The following is a 6,454-nucleotide window of genomic DNA, read 5'->3' on the forward strand; positions in this document are numbered from 1 at the left end:
TGCTCAACCACTTCGTCAGATGTGCTTGGACGACCTGAGAATTTATTATGTTTCACTGAGCACCCTGTTTCTACAAAACAACTATGCCACTCATAAATTGTAGGCCTACTAGGAGGATCTTTAGCGTACTTGGTACGAAAATTACGCTGAACTGTTGTCGCAGACTTTGATTCTTCAAACCAAAACACACAAGTAGCACGCTCGTCCAGTGAAGGCAGCCATGTTTAACGTAACTGTCACTACTCACTAGCGCTTGTGCGGCGCGATTAGGCACTAGCGGACTACGCGAGTCAAAACTTGAACTGTTTTTCTTTAAAACAACACCAAAACCAGCTCTGTACCTTGTTTAATAAATTTTATATGAATTTTCAAAGTTGTAAAGTCCTTTTTGAAACGCCCTGTATAATGATTTTTGTGTGAAGTTTTGGCAGGCTCGTTAATGTCTAACGTTTCTATGGATCCCGTACTAGCTGATTGGTCCAGTGGTTGGAAATCGTTTTGGAATGTACTTCACATAGAGCCTTGGTCAGATGTGCACAGGACCTTCTGGGTGACAGAATTGCTTGAAAGTTCACCCCTAAAGATGTTATGGAGAAGCTTAGGGATCTTGATGACAAAAAGGGCTGGAATCCTGACAAGATTCCCCTCGTATACTTAAATAGAGCAGAAGTATTGCCTGCTGTTGTTGCCTCTTAATATAGGCCAATTTCAATATCGGCTCTGTCCAAAGTTTTTGAAGATCTATTTCTTGATCAAATAAGGCATCCGTTAACTTGCTCTGAGCAACACGACGCCTCCAGGACAGACGACTTTATTGTAAGTTTAATGCTGCTTCACACTCCGGTGCAAAAGGCTTTTGCTGCCAGATGCAATGTACTACAAAACGTAGCCAGCTAGAAGGTTCAAGGGGTCCGGACCCCCAATTTAATTTTTAATTTTCGTCAATTACTTTTTTAGCAAACTATTATTATTATTATTTAAATAATTCAGTATTACTATAATGGTTCTTACTCTAACTTTGTTATAAAATCAGTTTAAACTCATTTTACTATGCAGCATCTTAAAGACCAACTTTTGTTTATTACAACTGTCTTTAAGAGCTCATTTGCGTTACAACACGAAAATCCACATTGGAAAGAGAGCGGGCGAGCACTGACTTTAACCGTCAAGGTCAACAGCCCCTTCGTCAAAAGTGCATAAAACGTTGCGTAGGTAGTGGTACAACCAAACTTCAAAAACACTAACTATTGTTAGACGCGTATAAGTCTTTCTGTAGCAACTAGACTCGCTCATTTATTCTCAATGCTTATTAGCACCATAGCTTAGTAGCTCTGTACGTGTTGTTTGGTTAGTTCGTTAGTTGCTCTGTCAGCATATAAATGAAAGTGTATTAAGTGGGTTTAATACAGTGATAGTGAACAGTGTATAGTTTTTCGTTATAAGGCGACATAATGATAAAACTATTAATTTATTTAATCAAAAGTGGAAAACAAGATGTAAATAATGTATTTATTGATTCAACTTTGCCACAAATAATTATTGAAGACGTAGGAGCTTCATTTACTTCATCGTCCTTCTCTCAGGCCGAGTATCTGGGAAGTACAGAAATAGTAAGTGATGATAATGGTAAATTCTCCGAATGCCTGTTTTGTACTCGTCGTAGTTTTGAGTTTTCTAGTGAACATCTGCAAGAGCTACGAAAAAGCCAAGTTGTATTTCTAGTAGATGAACCAATGGTTAAAACGATATATTTCCTGATTAGCAGACAATCGGACGGCGACGCTCACTGTAAGTAATGTGTTGCATTCTGTACTGAAGGTTAGGAATGGGTCCGATGAACACATTGGCTCTCTAGTGTCATCGCCTTTTATCGAATGGAAGGATGCGTCTGAAAAGTTTAATAAGCATGTGACAACAAATTATCACAAAAATCGTTATACCACTAATGAGCATTTTTTAAAGTTGAGATATACGCAAACTCATAGTGTGGCTTCTCAGATAGATGTCGAGATTTAAAACAGGTTGAGGAAAACAGAAATGGACTTAAGCCTATAATTAAACAAAATTATCTTCTGTGGGGAGCAAAAGTTGCCTTTGAGAGATAATGAACATAATAAATCCTTGTAACAACTATGGTCCGGTTGTATTGGAAAACAACCCAAGTCTAATTGTATCCGATTGTATTGGTCCAAGTCTAAAGATGGGAAATTCAGGGCTCTTTTAAGACTTAGAGCTAATGCAGGGGATGAGAAACTATAGATAAACTGCTCGCACAGAAGCAAATATCTGTGCAGCCACGCACAGGAGAGGCCCCCTCCAATGGTGGGGAGAGGGACAAGCTTCTCCTCGTCTCTGGCTTATCAGATGTGTGGGTCATGTCTCGCTCGCGCCATTTTGTTTACACTGCAGCTACTTACCTATTCTACAAGTATATTGTATTTTTGAGTGTAGACCTATACAAGCGTAAAACATTAATTGAACAGGCTAATGTAGCCGTAGACGTATCCAGGAAGCTTGCATTTTGGTGTGAGGTGACCTAGCCTCTAAGTGGCAGTGGCCAGGTTATAGGGGATAGAGCAAGCAGGTGAGAGCCGAGCAGTGGTGGAGATACTAGAAGAGGGCGGCATCACAGTGGCAAATGGGTATTTACCCCACCCTGCGTGAACTAAAATCGTCCAGAGTCTTTTTGTAGGCGGTTTACGTATATAAAGCATTTGATCAATAGTCCTAAAAATACAACTTACATTAGTCTCACTTTACAAAATGAAATTTTAGTCATTTGTGCCAGCATAATCCAGGAAACTATTGTTAGAAATGCCAATAATGCTGGAGCATTTACTGTAATAGCAGACAAAATTCTGTACGTTTCAGGCATTGAACAAACGTCTTTGCGTTCGCGCCATTGATTCAAAGTTCATGAGGACTTTTTGTGTTTTGTGAAAGTTATTAATTTGATTGCTGACGGAATTTCTTCCTCTAATTCCTAACCAATGTCAGAGTTTTGGAGTCAAAATAAAAAATTTTGTTGGCCAAGATTTGATGGAGTGAGCACAATGAGTGAGAAATTTAATGGTATTAAGGCACGTATTAGTAAAGATCATCCAGGGGCATTATATGTTTACTGTGGTAACCACAGATTAAATCTTGTACTATCACATGCCTTGAACAACAGGAGCATCAAGAACTAGCTTGGAACATTAGCTGGTATGTAATATGTTTAGAAACAATTCATATGCTAGTAATGCATTAAAAACAAAATTAAACACTTGCCCAAGAGTCTTAAAAAACCATATTACTACGTTTATAAAAAACTAAGTTCATTGGAAGACACAATGCTGTCGTTGTTTTCGTTGAGCTTTTTGAGGCCAGTGTTCAAAGTCTGTTAGAACCATTTCAGGGTTATCGATCGGTTGCTAGCAAAGCAAGTTCTTTTTGAGTTACAATTCCAAAAAGCACTTTAAACAGTCTCTCTTTTCGATCGTGTACATCTTATAAGCTACACTCTATCACTGTAAATATATTTAAAGAGCCCAGAGGTAGACTTGGTTACTACATTATGCTAAGCCAAAGCTATTGCTGAAAGGATACACAAACTTGGAGAAGATTCAACTGAAGGATTTATTCAATTCCTCATGATACGGTTAAGAAAAATACAGTACTATGTTTGGTGCTGACCTACAATTTTCAAGAATATTAAACAGTCAGACAACAACAAGAGACAACCATCCTCACCAGAATGTTGAAGAATACTTTCTTTAGATGAACTATTTTCATCCCTGCTTTGGATGCCATGTTGACAAACCTTTATAGCAGATTTGAACACAGTAGCAGTGTTATTACATTTTTTGAAACCCTTAAACCCAATTATGCTTCTTTAAACCCCGCTGATAAAATAGATTGCATATAAATTTACTTTGAAATTGTGACACCTTCTCCATGTTGTTAAAGCGGATTATCTTCTTTGGTGTCATAAATTGCACAATAAAAAATTTGTTTTAAAACATCTGCCAATTACCGAGTGTCTGAATAGGTGTGACAAACAGTTTTCTCACTTATATTTCATTTGTTGAAATTTACACATTTAATTTAACACATTTGTTAGAGACACTTCCAGTGTCAACATGTACTGCTGAAAGGTTTCAACACTGAAACTGGCCAAGAACTTTTTAAAGAACAAAAATTGGTAATAAGTGGTTGATTGCACTTGCCTTACTCTCTGCACAATACAGGAACATATCAGTTTCTCAAGAGCAAGTACTAGGTACCATGGCTCAGAAGTAAAAAAATTATTTTTGTAAAAAACTATTTTACGTGTTATCATTTTTTTAATGTGCATTTTTATACCATGTACTGTGTTTTGCAGACAATAAAAACATCTTTTTGTGATTGCATTACTACATAAGTCTAATTGATTTCAATTATTAATCTTGCACATCCTACTAAAGCAGTGTCTCCACAATTATGAATATCAATAATCAATACAACCTATTCAAAAATATAAAACTGTGTGTAAAATTAACAATATTGCTTCTTGAATTTGAAAGTTTAAGAATTTAATTGTTTCTGGGGAAGGCTCACCATTTCGTTTTAACCCCCTCTTAAAATTCGTTCCTGGCTACATCCTTTGATTTACTTAGACTTTTCCAAAGCTTTTGAAACCATTGACCATGCCATGCTACTCAAAAAAATTTCTGTTACCCCTCCAAGCGAAGGCTTGTTGTTAAGTTTGTCGGCTCATTATCTTCAGAGTTTTTCCATCTTTCTAGTGTACTCCAGGACTCTATCACCTTTTCACACTAATTATAAACGACTTTCCTATGAATATCAACAGTGACTATCTTGTGTTTGTGGATGATGTCAAATTATTCTCACTCAGTGCAAATAAGGCAGACTGTGTTGTACTTCAAAATATTCTTCATAGTGTACATGAATGAAGCTTGACAAATAGAATATTACTCAATGCCAAGATATGTCAAATCATATCATTTCACCGTTGCACTTCGTCCATAATATATAAATACATGGGGTAAAAATTTCCAGAGTGCACGAGATGAGAGATCTTGGATTGATACTCATATTCTTGCCTGGGGCTCATATTTATAATTTGCTCAAGAGCAAACAGAATGCTTGGCTTTACTTTTCGCTTTTCTAAAGACATTATGAGTATGGTTGCCTAAGAACTCTATAATGTGACCTGGTTTGCCAGATTTTAGAATATGGATCAAATTTCTGGAATCTACACCAAAAATACCTTTGTGACGATATTGAACGCATCCAGCGAAGATTCATCTGCTTGGTAGGTGTCAGAAATTGGTACCATTATTTCCAAATTTCAATTGATAACTGTTATCCTAGACTTGAACTGGACATCTTGCTACTCATAGAGGTACAGCAGACTTAGTTGTCCTCCATAACCTAGTAAATGGTAAAATGGTCAGCCCTGACATCTTGAACTGCTCTCTTTCAAAACACCGTCCAGCACCCGATCTAATGACTTCTTCGCCAGGCAACACTATCGGACGAACTATGCAGCAAACAGTACGGTGGCACGTCTACAGAAAGCTGGTAACAACCTGCCTCTGACTGTAGATCTGTTTCATGATAGTGTAAGAATATTGGAATGAAAAGTGAAACTGCCAGTACCTCCAACTTAAAGTTTCCATTTTAAACTCTACACATTATATACTATCATCACTGATTGCTGTTAATTGCTTTAAATGTTGATGTTTTCCTGTTTTTAGTGTTATATTGTTATTGAATAAGCAAGCATACAAGCATAATAATAAGCAGATATATATATATATATATATATATATATATATATCTTCAATAAGAATAGAAGAAAGGAACATAAAAATTCTCTATATTTCGTCTTAACAAGACATAATAGGTCTTATTCAAGAGATATAGGTAAATAAGTAAACATAACAAAAAAAATAATAAACAAAAGAAACATCATAATGTTAATAAAATTAATTTTGAATTAGGTAAAAAGAGTACATAATTTTGCTTAATACAAGGAATATAAAGTTATAAATTAAATTTGTAGTTAAATGTGTAATTTTATAAAATAAAACAAATTAACATTGTAAAGGGTAATTTATACATACAGCTATCCATATCTTAAATTTAGACCTTCCAGATTTTTAGTTTGTAGCACCCTCTGATGAGCTATTTCTAAATAATTCATTTTTTTAGAAAATGAATTATTTAGAAAAAAAAAGTTTATGGGGGTTCTGAATTTTGTTAATACTTTTTAAAGAAAAGCATTCATCGATTTTTTTGTTATGCTCCATTGCATGGACAGAAATATGATTGGATTTAATTTTAAGGTTTGTATTGCTGCAATACATATTTATGTATTTGTTCATTCTAATGTGCAATGGAGTTATGGTGTGACCAATGTAGTCTTTCGGACAGTGTTTGCATGACAATTGGTAAATGACATTGCTGG

The sequence above is a fragment of the Homalodisca vitripennis genome, chromosome 5, assembly GCF_021130785.1.
Source record: "Homalodisca vitripennis isolate AUS2020 chromosome 5, UT_GWSS_2.1, whole genome shotgun sequence".
In the NCBI taxonomy this organism is placed as follows: Eukaryota; Metazoa; Arthropoda; class Insecta; order Hemiptera; family Cicadellidae; genus Homalodisca; species Homalodisca vitripennis.